The following is a 14,428-nucleotide window of genomic DNA, read 5'->3' as shown; positions in this document are numbered from 1 at the left end:
CAGCAGGAAACATATCACAATTAAAACTTTCAAGATTTTAAAATTAGAATAAAATTTAACAAGCAAGTGCAATGAACAGAACTGAAATTAAGCTTTCCATGTTTTGTTCATAATCAGCCTAGAGCTTGACTTTAAAATCTTAACAGTATAACTCATTCAATTCTTCATTTATTTGGGGAAATCTGTGCAAAGTATTACAATCTATAAGATCTGAAGAGTGGTATATGCACTAGGAACATATGCTTACAGTTTTCATTACATTCTATTAGCTCCAAGTTCTTGTTTAACCCTGTGGAGAACGGTCCATCTTCTCTCCCTCCATATAAGACTAAACAAAATGCCTTTCAAGCCACCAAAGCAAGAGTTGCATCTTTTAGCTGATTTAGCCAAGGACGGACTAGAACAGGCCCCTTGCTCTACCAGAGAAGTCCACAGCAAGAAAAGAACATAAGAGTTAACTGGCAGGAAATATGGATAATAGGTTAAAACTGCCTCTGACAGTGTACATACCTGGCCATTCTCTTTAAATCACTGTACTTAATCTAATGGGGAATGGCTATCCAGGATAGAAGTGAGAGCTGCAGAATGAACTCTAAGTAATAAAAATATGTTTGGATTTTTTTACATCTCATAGAATCCTACAGTCCACAATAGACTAATTATGCAATACCAAAGTGAAAGATCTATAGCAAGATATTATGATGAGGACCTCTGCTACCAAAATGTTACTGTGTTCGTCTTACTATACCAGATTGGATAAAAAAGTATTTCCTTACGCAATATTCTCCACTGATCATATTGCCTTTTACTGTAGAAAACAAGTACAGCAAAAATAACAAGAAATTATTTATGCTAAAAAAATAATGTAATGACCTGATATTTAACTCTCTGTTTTCAGAAAGGCAGCTGAGAAGACAGTGCTCATGTTATCACACTTGTGATAAAGTCATTTGCGATGCATTGCATTCAACCAAAGAAAATTCCTCCCTGAAAAACAATATTAAGAAGTACTGCATTTTAGTAAGTTTATTCAGACACTACTAGCATGATCTTCTCTCCAGAGAACTCTAAAACAAAGAAATATGCCAGACTGAGACAAGCATTGACCTTTACATGGAATGCAATCTCCCCCTTTCTAAATATAAAAACACATTCAAAATAGTATATGTCTGGAGTTTGTGCAGTATGACAGATCATGGAGTCCGTTTAGAGACTGTCTAAGCCCTTTCCAAACACCACAGATATAAAAAGCGTGGATATAAAGTAATTTAAGTTTCACACAGAACAAATATCTCTAAGCATGAATGATTTTTATGGTAATTCTGGGGAACTGTAAAGAAGCAGTGCCAGCAATGACAACAATGACAGCATGAGGGCATCACAAGATCATAGATATAGAATCAGCTGTCATTAAAGCCAGTTGCATTCTTATATTCACATACTCATACAAAAATAGCAACCCTTTATTGCATAATAGCTACTGAAGAGACCATTAGGAACGTAATTTTTGTAAAAAGGTGCTTCAGCTCCATTCCTTCACACAGCAATTTTCAGACAATCTCATGTATCAACACTTAAGTAGCACAGAGCATATACATTTATTTACTTGCACCTTGTAACTGTTTGTTACATCTGTAGTGCAAAGTTGCTCGAGTTGTTTCAGAAAATATATTTCCATTCAAAGGCCTTTAATAAGTAACATAAAGTAACTTTTTTTTTTTCTATAAAATCACAAAATTTAATCTCCTTATTAGAGACACATATCTAAGGCAGGAACATCTTGACTTTAGAAAAAATTATTAAATATGAAAAATAATAATAAAGAACTGTGAATATAATTTTTTTTCTTTTGTTTTAAAATTATTTATTTTCCATTTTCATCTGGAAGAGGAAAGTAAAAATTGTATTTGGATAATGCTACAGAAGAATACAGAATAAACCTATGTCACAGTATCCCATTCCTACCTCGTAGATGGTAATGGATACTTAGAAAAGAAAAAAATACTTTAAAGACAGAAACAGTGCATTAACATATTTTTCTAAATAATCCTTCAACTTTCAACTGTGGAACAAGTACTTTCTAAGCTAGAAGCAACATCTTTGTCTCCGATTTCTTGTATAGATTTTCTTGCCACTGCTTGCTCAATCCATGAGACTTGTTATCACCCAGGTGACAAGTTCCAAAGCCTTAAAAACACATTGTATGAAGTTTTCTGAACTGCACCAGTTTTCCACCATAGCTGATTTATAAACTGAGCAAGGTACGTGACTGTGGCCTGATCTATGACTGAAATACTAGAATCACCCAAGCATATTATGTGACCAAATGACTAGATCAGGTTTCTCTTGTTCTTATTCATAGAAGGTGAATGAGCTCAAACCGCAAAGGCAGTGCTAGTGGGTTGTGGTTTTTTTTTGTATTAATTATTTAAAGAAAAATACCAACCTTCCAATTTTTATGTAAACAATGTTAAAAATCTGACATTTTATGTTAAAACCGAACAATAACAAAAGAGCAACTCCTGTTTTGAGATCATCATGCTACTTTTGATTTCTTGTTATTGTTGTTGTTGTTGTTTTTGTTCTATTATTATTATCATTGTTGTTGTTGGTTTTATTATTATTTTAGGAAACACATTATTCTGTGCTGCTGTATATCCTTTTGTGCTTGAATGGGGAAGGCAACCTTCCCATCCATCTTCCTTATTTACCTCCTGCTCCTATTCCTATATTACTCTCATTCTTTCTATGTTTTTCCAAAGTCAGTCTTTCTACAGTGTTTTCTTAGGTAATTTGCAGATATTTCCTTTGCCAGATATACTACATGTATATAAACATGTACTACCTACATGTCTGAGAAACATTTTCATGCCATCAGTCTTGGCCTACTGCTGTAGACTTCATCTTCTCTAAGACTTCCTGCAAGCTTCAGAGAGTTTCTGTCTTTTTCTTACCATTGATACTCAGACTGCTGTACCGGTCATGTAGCTCTTGACATCTCCATGTATTTCTATTCCTTGCCTAGCTGACAAAATAGCAAAGGAATTATGTCATATGCTTCTACTCCACCAAAAGGGATATGAAATTAGTATCTGAACAGTCTCACTTGCAAAATCTAAGCAGACACCACAACCCTATTATAGAAAGATTCTGCTGCATTCAGTAATATCATTGTAATAAGTGATGACAACCATTTGCATAAATACCAAAATTATCTAACTGAAGATTAAAGGGAAAAAAAACAGAAATTACTATGGTTTCTTTAAATCATTCAAAGAATTAGTAACAGAATAAAAACCCAACTGGTGGCTTTGCTTCTATGATATTCTGTCATTCTCTCCCTTTCCCTCTTACATATCAGTAGTCTCCTGTTCCACTTATTCAGACCATGTATCTTCAAACAGATTTTGTTCACTTTTTAAAACACTTTGACAAAACAAACCACTGCCTACAGTTAACTCCATAATTCCACATTTCTGTTCTATTCTGCAGCACATAACACTTAGTAATGTTCTCCCACTCACCCCTTTGCTGTATGCATCAGAAATAAAGCAAATGAAATACATCTTTCCACTAATAAAGGGATTCTTAAACAATATAGTAAAAATTGTTAAGTTTATTCATGATAGTGTCACTGGGTGTCAGAGTGAATAGCATTGACTCCTAAGTTATCAGGAATTTCCAGCTTGATGACTGTCTATTTAAAATGAGCTGGCCAGTTATCACAGTTCCTTGCTTCTCTAAGGACCAGTGAAACAACATATCTGCCCTGGTGCTCTCAGTTTTCCTCTTGATGATTTCATAGTTTGAAGAAGTTACATTTCTTTTATTCAGACTTAATATTCAGACTTCCACTTTATAACTAACATCCTTTTCACAAAACAGTGCATGTATTTTAGGAGGCGATTACTATATTAGAATCTTTTTAAAAAGAAGCCTGGTAATATTTAGTATATTTGTCCATCTGTAGCACTTCATGAAGTAAGAAAATGCAAACTCACAACTGCAGGAGCAAGGCAATCAAATACCTCTGAAAGTTCAAGCCAAGTCTGAAGACCTTCTGTGAAATTTTGGAGCAAGGAATTTAAATAATTTTCTTCAAATCCTGGGAATGTTCTTGAGCCCTACCTAAGATAAAACAACCATATTTGCAAACATGCTACTAGTGCAAGGAGTTTCCTGATTAAAATAAAGAAATCCTCTCAAAAATCAAAACCAGGGCTTTTCTTTCTAACATTAGTTTAGCCAAAATATTATGGTTGTAGCATCACTCAGTACAAGAGATACAGTAACTTAAAACTGAACCTACACAAAAATAGCAGTCAGTGTGCCACGTAGCTTGAACCTTGATTCTATCACTCATGGGCATTATCTAGAAAAGCATATTGTACCATGTTCCAGGATACTCCATCCCTCAGCCCCTGCTAAATATTTAAGATACACAAATGCTTTTGGCATTTTCTAAAATACTCTTACATGCCTATAGATTCCAGACATTGGATCCAAGAGATACCTAACTACTTAATATTAGACTTTATTAAACATAAAACTGAACAAAGGCATCAATCATTAAGTCAGGACTCACAAAGACCACATTCCTTTAAAGAAACAGGTAAGTCCTGGGGAATGGCTAGTAGATACTGTAGGGACATAATAAAGAGTCAACAGGAATGAAATAAGGGACTTATCTTTCCTACAGGATGGCACTTTTTTATACAGTGCCTTTCACTGTTTTATTGATTTTCCAATTTCAAACCTACTTTGAAAACATGGGGTTTTATTACCTGTAGTTCTTGATTAGAGTATACTTCTGGTACTATGGTATTATTATATTTATGGACTTATTATATTTACAGATTTATTTATTTTATTATTATTTACAGACTTATTATGTGTGGGTTTTTTTGACAGTGAGTCAAATCATAGGCTTGGCTGTTACTATGATACAGATAAATGCAGACCCATAAATGATAGTACAACTTACAACCAGGAATGCAAAAATGGGCATTTGAAGAAAATAAATTAAAAGGTGAAGTAGAATGTTACTGAATTAATTTATATCATAATATCTGTGGTGAACTTTAAGCATGGACCTTCTTTAAGAAACTTAAGCATACATTCATACGTACACCTATACACATAGACACACATATACAGTTAATTTATTAACACTTACATGATTCATTCTGCTGTATTTATTTTTTTAGAAAACTAAGAAAAAAGAAAACATATGGACATGTTTATTTGAAAGTTAACTCCCTTCTGTATAACTTAGGATTAACATGATATATTGACAAGAACTCTGCAAACAGACAGTGAAAGACATTTTACAGAGTGCTCTAGTTGAAAGTTATTCCAGTTCAAGGACCATCTCAAATTAGGATTGAAAAATCACGGTACTGAGTATTGCCAAATACATAACATCCACATAAGTATCCCTTCATTTCTGCAGCAATGCCAGTAGGACAAAAACCTTAACAATTAATTCTGTACAGATTGAAATAAAGAAGGTGGTTTAAACTGTTCTTAGAAAAGGAGTTTTGAGTAGGCTTAGATAGTAAGAAAAATTACAGTGTTATAAAAATAAATAAATAAGTAAGCAAATACATAAATAAATAGTTTTGTTTAGCTAGATAAGTTTCAAACTTGAGGAAGTGCAAGATCATATGTGGAATTCCTGAAATACGGAAAATTCTGGAAATAAATTATCTGAAATTATCAAAGTTCTACTACAGCATGAAGTCTGTGAATACAGCAGAATAATAGTGGGAGGATAATGCTGGTAGTTGACAGTTTTATATTTAAACTATGCAGTCACTTGCTCTAAAAATATTAAGAGAAAAGTGTGGAGAATTTTGTAATGGACAACTACTGTGGGAGTAAAGATTTCTGTAATACTACTTTTCCTTGCCCTCAGCAGTACACTATTATTTCATAAAGTGAAAATTGGGACTTTATTTTGACTCTTAGTTAGTATCTGGTAAGGAGTCCATAACAACTTTGGAGAGCACCTATCAAATCTGCCGGCTGATTTTGATCATAACTTCACTCTTTATGTGCCTGTTATTCTGCAGAGACCAGTGGCGTCATTGCTGATTTATACATGTGTGAGTAAAGCCAGATCAAGTCTGTTTATTTTCAGATTGGGAAAGGATAGTTCCTCTCTGCCACAGTGAGAGAAAACTACTTATAGGCAGCTCAGTACCTACTTTCAGTCTTACTGGAATTCAATAAATAGTATGAGTGAAGGAAAGGAAAACATAAGAAAAGCAGAATGAATTCTATAGCATTTGGTGGAATAACATGAGAAAAATGGCAAAAACCTCCCGCATATGTATGACTTGAATAAGTTATAATAAAGAAAGAACATGAGCTGCTTTTCTGCAGAATTGTGACTATCAATAAAAAATACAGATTCAATTATTACGGAACAGTGGTTTGAAAGCAGAAACCTGGTAAAATTAACCTAACCTGTTGTGGTGCTTAGGTAATATTTCCCATTTAAAAAGATTATTCAAACCATAGCAGTTCCTTTAAATAAATACAATAGGAAAATTAATGATGTGATATGGATTTATTATTTCTTTAACAAACTCAATCAATACTCAATTTCCTGATAACTTCCTCTTCTGAATTACTGCTAAAATTACTATTAGAGTACCTGATAGCTTCTCATGTCCTATTAGACCTCTCTAGTTCGCCAACTGAATCCATTGCTCTGTCACCTGTCTTGGTGGGTAGGAAGGCATCAACAAACTGTTCTCCACCTTTTTAACTACCTGGTTGTGCTAGATGCTAAGTCATGCTAACTGCTAATACTCTACCTGCACACCGTATGTTAATTTTGCTTAAGTTACTCTTCCAACCAACCACTTCTAGCACTACTTGCACTGTTGGCACTCTACATGGATGTTCAAGCTAGTTGCTCCTGTCTTTAGTGGTGTCTGTGCTTTTGCACATGCTCATGCCTCATAGCATATTTCAGAAACAAGGTCTTTACTTCTAAAGATTACTCAACTCATAGGATCATAAAGTGATACAATGGTCTGGGTTGTTAGAAACTTTTAAAGATCATTTAGTCTTCTCCCCCTTTCATAGTCAAGGACATCTTTCACTAGAGTAGGTATTTCAAAGCCCCGTCCAACCTGACTTTCAACACTTTCAGGGGTGGGTTATCCACAGCCTCTCTAATGCAGCACCTCACCATCCTAAGAGTAAAAAAGTTAATTATATCCAATTTAAATCTACTTGCTTTCACTTGAAAATCATTTCCCCTTTTGCTGTCAGACTAGGTCCTGTGAAAAAGTCTTTGTCTTTTCTGTAAGCTCCCTTTCTGACCTGCTGGCCACACTTCTTTTGATGCAGCCCAGGATATGATTTACTTTCTCGGCTGTGAATGCACATTGCTGGCTCATGTCCAGTTTTTCATCCATGAGGACCCTTAAGTCCTTCTCTGCAGGGCTGCTCTAAATTAATTTGTGTTTCCCATTCCAAGGTCCCTGCACCCGGACCCAGGTGCAGGACCTTGCAGTTGGCCTTTATGAACTTCATGAGGTTTGCATGGGCCTGCTTGTCAAGCCTGTCAAACGTGTCAACTGCACCACTCAGCTTGGTGTCATCTGTGAACTTAGTGAAGGCACACTCAATCTCACTACACCCTTGATAAAGATATTGAACAGTACTAGTCCCAGTGTAAACCCCTGAAAGACACTTCTTGTTACTGATCTCTCTTTGGACAAAGACCACAACATTTTTAATGCAGTCACTGAGCCAGTTCCTTATCCATGTAATAGTCTATCCACCTGACTCAAATCTCTCAAATTTATCTATATTTGTATGGGACTGTGTCAAAGACTTTAAAGAAGTCAAGATAGATGAAATCAGCTCTATGTCCATTGGAGTGGTCATTCCACTGTAGAAGGAACTAGATTAGTTAGGCATGATTTGCTCTTGGTGAAACCATTTTGATTGTCTCTAATCACCTCCCTGCCTTCTATATGTCTTGACATGTGTTCCAGGAGGATCTGTTGCAAGATTGCAGTGGGCACTAAGGTGAAGCTAAGAGGTCAGTATTTGCAAAGTTCCTCCTTTTTACCTTTTTAAAAATGTTTCCCTTCCTCTGGTCACTGAGGACTTTGCCTGACTGCTACAGCTTCTGAAAGATGATGGAGAGTGGCTTAACAACTACATCAGCCAGTTCCCTCAGGACCCGACGAGATGGGGCGCATCTCATCAGATTGCATGGACTTATGTATGTTCAGGTTCCTCAGGAGTTCTCAGACCTGATCTGCTGGTACCATAGGAAGGACTTTATTACCCCTGTCCCTGCCTTGAGTTTCAGGGACCTGGGCAGTGTGGAGAGACTACTACTGAAAACTCACACAAAAAAAATTTACTAAAGACCTGTCTTCTCCATGTTGTTTGTCACCAGTTTTGTCCTTCTTTCCTGATTTCTTACATATAGCAATCAAGAGCTCTTGCACTGTAAGAAAAAAGTCCTTAAAGAGCTACTAGTTCTGTTTCGTTCCTTTACTCCTGAGGGTGGTTTCCCAGGAAGTCCCATCCAGTAATTCGTTAAACAATTTAACGTTTGCTTTCCTAAAATTAATCATCCTGACTCTACTCTTCACCTGGTCCGTTTAACTCAGCTGTGAATTTCACTAGGGCAAGGTCACTGCAGCCTAAGTTGTCACTAATCTTGACATCCTTAGTTCTTCCATGTTGGTAAGCAACAGGTCCACTAATGCTCCTCTTCTGGCTGGGCTGTTCATCCCCTGGATTAAGAATTATCCTTGATATGCTCCAAGACTCTCCTGTACTGCTTAAATCTTGCTGTGCTGCCCTTCCAGCAGATGTGAAGGTGACTGAAGTCTCCCAGAAAGATCAGAGCCAACCAGTGCCACTGTTAATGCGGTAAGAAGGCTTCAGCTGTGGGCTCCCTTTGGGCAGGCAGCCTGTAGTAGACATAAGGTTTCCTTTACGGGCTTGGCCCCTAGTTTTAAGCCATAAGATCTCAACCCGTTTGTCACAAACCGAGAGCATCCTAGAGGCCCCTGGCAGTCAGGATGCTTCGCGACTTCCCCTCTAATGTAGAAGGGTTTTTAAAAGGGACCGGGCTGCAGGCAGCGTTCGCCTGGCACAGAGGAACGGCCACTTCGGGACCGTATCTTAAGAGTGGAAACTAAAATACCACTCCCACAAATGGTCACTGGCAGTAATATTTAATTTACGAATTAACCAGTTTATTAAGGAACAGCCACACGAAGGGACAAGGTTCAGGAGAGGCAGGCTAAGGGATATGCCAGGGAAATAATGAAAAAAGTACTGTGCCTTTATTAAATGTATATTCCGGGGGAGGGGTGCAAGGATTAAAGGAGTAAAAGGAAGTCGAGCCCGGCGAAAATTCTTCTTTAAGAGGTCGCGGTATGTGTGCAAGTATGGGGGCGGAATGGCGAGACGGTGCGCGATGGTGTGATCCTCCCGTGAGGTCCAGATGTGCAGCTCCCAGGGGACGGCTCTTCTGGCGGGGACCTGCCTCCCGGCGGGGCGCGGCCCTTCCGGCCACCTGGCTGCTGGGGGCAGGTCCCTCGCGGCGGCTTCACCCGCGCTGGCGGCAGCAGCGGCTCGGCAGCTCAGCGGCCGGGTCTGCGGCGTCAGGGGCTTCCCTGGTGACCGGCAGTTCCGGCGGCAGCGGGTGCTGCGGCAGGGAGCGGGAAGGCTCCGCGGCGCGCTTATGCGGTCTGGGTGCGGGTCCCCGCTCTGGCAGGCTGGGCCCTCCCGGGAGGCAGCGGTTTCCCCGGCAGCGGCAGCTCCGGCCCTGACGGCAGCGGGAAGGGTCCCCGGCGCTCTTAACGTCGCGGTTCCATTCCCTGTCAGGCAGGGTCCCGGCGTCCGGCCAGGTCTCCGGCCAGCATCAGGGAGGTGCCCCGCAGGGAGCATCCGAGTAGGCCAGTCACTGACCCCCAAATGCCGTCGCCTTTTATACTCCAGGGCCCCCTGCCCAGCCAGGGTTGCTGCCGCAATGCCCGCGGCTGCCCTCTCCTTAGGAACATATTAATAAGGCCCAGAGCCAATTAGCATTCATGTGTCCAGAGTGCAGGCGGTAGCTGTTAGGGGCAGTCCACAACTTGTACATTTTTCCTGCCTTGAATCACAACCATTGTTTTGTTTTCTTGTCCTTGAATAAGCAGGCTTGTTTCTGTCCGCTAGATGGGTATAAAAACCAAAAGGTCTCTGCTGGCTTGAAAGGCATTTTATTTAGTCTTATGTAGGGGGAGAAGACGGGCCACTCTCCACACTGTTCATCACTGGTTTTTGAAGACAGCTCTGTGCAGTCAGGTGTTTTCACACAGAGGGAACACCCCTTACTCCTTTTTCTGTCCCTTCTTCAGAGTTCACAGCCATCAACTGCAGTTCTGCAGGCATGAGATTTATCCCAGCATGTGTCAGTAACAGCAATTAGCTTTCTAGCTGCGCAGTGGCTTCCAGTTCCTCCTGTCCATTACCCATAGTGGGTGACGTGCATTGGGGTAGAGGCACTTCAGTTGAGCTATTGACCTTGAAACCTTTTGAGATGAATGTGCCCTAATTTCTTCCTGGCAGGTGTTTCCTTTTTTGTTACCTAACATGTCAGAAGCACCTGGCTTTTATCTATTGATTAAAGCTGCACCACGGCACCAGCCACGTGGCCAGGCATTGACTGGTTCAATATGTCTCCTTCTTGAACACCTTCATCTGACTGGTAGGATTGTGGAGACTACCACCTGCACTTCAGATGCTTATAACATCCCTCCAAGGCACATGTAATCTCTTGATATTCTGAGTTGCCTCAGCCCAGTACTATTTGCCCCTTTGTGGAAGACTAGGAGCAGATGATAATCTGTAGGATTCTCCAGAGTCGACAGGATGTCAAACGTGCAAGCCCCTGATACGTTATATACTTGCCAGTCTATGACTTCCCAATCAATAATTTCAGCATATGACTAGCTCCCTCACAGCCTATGACTTCTGCTCCTCTAGACAGTAATATATTGCTTTAAACATAATTAGTTTGTACATACTTTTATGCATTATTGCAGGTATGTTTTTAAAGAAAAAAATTGTATGCAAACTGTAATATATAGAGGTGTATATCTATACATCTGTTTCAGAAGTACCCCGTAATGTCTTTGAATCAGATCCTTTTCCCTATGACAATGTCAACAAATCCAATTTCCATTCTAGAGTCTCTTTTTTTTTTTTTTCTGGAACAATCTCTAAAAGCTTGCTCATCCCTTTTCATGTCAGCCACAAGGCCTATAGAGAAACTTTCTTAATTTACTCTTTAATGTATATACAGAATATTTTATTACATTCAAACAAGAATCTGGGTACCTGAATACTAAGGAGGAATAAGAGTTGATTAGACAAAATCAGTTGAGTTTAAATCAAGAAGGAGAAAATAAATATGAGGGCAGAAGATTGTCAGCTCTACTGTATTGTGGAAAATTATGAAACATTTTAGTGAAAATTTTCACTGTCATTTAATCCAGCCTTCTGTTGAAATTTGCAAAATATTAACATCCTTATGCTCAAGTGCATTCAATGGGTATAATGCACCTTCAAGTTGAAAATGTGCAACATTTAAATTTCTGATTGATAGATCAGATGTCCTTGCTGGATTTTTCAACTGTTATCTTCTGGTGGTCAGATTCTTATTCTTTCAGGTTATAGGACACATTCAACAGCAGTTACGTGGTGGCTGCACAGTTGTGGTGATCGCTAAGGTTTGTAAAAAGAGATCATATTTTAATAACTTTCATAAGGGATTAGAAAGTGTATAGTGACTGCAATGCTGTGAGATGCCTTTTCCTAGAATTTACTAAACATGCCAGGTGTCAGAAAGGAGAAAATGGATAAGGTAGACCACTACTAATGAACCTTTATTTCAAATGAATTGGTATGAACATTTTCACCTTTTTGGAAGGTCAAAATTTAATAAGTCAGTCTTTGTCTCCTGAAAAGTCTGAAGTAGGCTTTTCAATGAAATCCTTTGAAGAACTATAATGCTTAATGGACATTTTTTTTCCCCAAAATAAATTACAATAAATATTATTTCATTTTTAGTACATATAGCACAATTCACATTGAAGTACCAGATCTTAGTTTAGAAAACTGGCAAGTTGTGAAGGAATATGTCATTAATAGAAATATTATGAATTCTGAAAGTACTGAAATGTCATTTATTATGAGGAAGTTCAATAATGAAAAGCAGAAACAATTCTTTAAGTTAACTAACTTTCTTAAAAAGAGGAATGCGTGAAATCCCAAGGTTTATTTTTTGGTTGTGTTTTTTGTTTGTTTGGTGTTTTTTTACATAAATCTAATATTTTTTCTTTGTGTTCTAAATTGCTATGAGTTTTAAAAAATCATTTTACCTTTAAATTGCTAAAATACATCTGTAAAAAATATTTTTATTGTTAATAGAGTGAAATATTGCCTAAAAGCCTTGGAATATGCAACTATCTCTTCAATTCTTTATTGTTTCACTGATAGAAATTACTTTGGGTGTCCAGCTGTGTAAGCACAAATAAAACTACAGTAACATCAGTTTCACATTACAAGGTAGTTCCTTCTTAGTAACTGACATTAAAAGAATACTCTCTCCAGGTGTATTTTCAGATATACTACTCATAATAAAGAGCGATTTCAACATTTGGAGAAAATGACTGATAGATGGCATTGTTTCTTTCGTTTATAAACACAGTTGGAATGGAGTTGAAGTCTTAAAGGCCTTTTGTCAGCAATAGAAATGTGAAAGGGAGTCTGCACTGCTTCTAACAACTCTGAAGTCAGTTAACTAATGCTTCACAGGTTTTCTTCATCACTTAAAAATGTGACTTTCCAGAGAAAACAAAAAAGTTTGCCACACAAATGAATTGCACTACAAAGAAGAAGGCTATGTATTGTGCTTTATGAGGTCAGTTTGAGTTTTCAGCAAAGCAGTCTTTCATCAACAGATCAAGAAGTTTAGACAACTAAATAAAGACATAGGTTTTTTAGGAAATGGACACAATGGAGTGTAGTATTTTATTTTATTTTTTTCAGTTAGATTAAGAAATAAGTTTTCATACTAAGTAAAGCCAGTGAAGCTAAGGACTTTATATCACTGCTTGTGCAGTAAACATAGAACCCTCTCTACTACCTTTGTTATGCAGAAGAGAGAGTCCTTGAAGTTTAATGTTAATTTCTGTATTACTCTATGAAGGCTGCTCTTCAGCAGACTGTTCTGATGGTGCTGTTGAACTTTAAAATCTTTAGTATGTGGCCATTAAGTATTCTGCAAATGCTTTCTGCACCTGATGTGGTCTTATAAGCTGCCAGGATTTAGCAATTGACCTGTGATGGATGAAGTGAGAAGAGCAAAAGCAGTCTGTAGAGTACTAGTGTCCAAGCTCTTGCTGTGAGTCTGACTGACTTCAATGAGCAATTCTGAAGTTTTATGTCTGACCAAAGGAAAAAAAAAAAAAGAAAAAAAAGAAAAGGGCATTGCTTTAACTGTGTCACAGATTCAGTAAAGTTCTTCACTTTTTAAGTGTGAAACATGGTTTGTAAAGTTACTCCAAGTAACTTCTACTCCAAAGTGTGGGGTTTTTAAAATTTTCTCTTCCTGCTTTCTCTCCCCTTCCTCCCTCTCAGTGGAAGCAATTTCAGGGAATTTTACTTATAGAATTTAGGTATGTGGTGTGTGCTTCTTGAAGTAATATCAAGGGTGTAGAATCATCTCCTCATTTATTTTATTGTGTTACAGGTAGTAAAATAATCCTGCTTTTTCAAGTACTGCAGGAACTTCAGTCTGGTTTCAGCTGTTCACCTGAAATGCTTTATTCTCCCTGGACAAGATCAGAAAAAAAGGTTTCAGTTTAAATCTTTTGCATTTACTACTTATGTTGAGTGTGTATATGCTTGTCCATATTTTTAAAAGCTGCTATACAGTCTTACTAATGACTTGTTTGTGGGGTTTTTTTCCTTCAATGTGGAAAGAACTTACAGATCATAAATGTTAACAGTAAGTATTGGGAATCATTACTTCTCTAAAACATAAGTTCTATTTCTGGCTTATATACCAAGAGAAGTTTGTTAGTTATTCTATTCATTGCAGTAAAGACAGACAAAAGCTCAGCTATTGAAAGATATTTAGATAAATTTCTCACAGATTTCCCAGAAGTATTCTTTTATTTCTATGAAGAACTGTGCAAAAGCATCATCTTCACACATCTAAAACACATCTATTACCTGTTTTAATACATTCCTACTCAGATTATTTATTTTCATACTTGTACAAAAACAGTGAATTCCTGGGGCCAATCAACCCCATTAAATTATGTGTTGTTTTATTATTTAAAAACATTTTTCTGACCTGAGAATTACCTGAGGACAATTCTTATGT

The sequence above is a fragment of the Chaetura pelagica genome, unplaced genomic scaffold (assembly GCF_000747805.2).
Source record: "Chaetura pelagica isolate M959 unplaced genomic scaffold, ChaPel_1.0 scaffold29, whole genome shotgun sequence".
Classification (NCBI taxonomy): domain Eukaryota; kingdom Metazoa; phylum Chordata; class Aves; order Apodiformes; family Apodidae; genus Chaetura; species Chaetura pelagica.
This window is presented reverse-complemented; position numbering follows the sequence as displayed.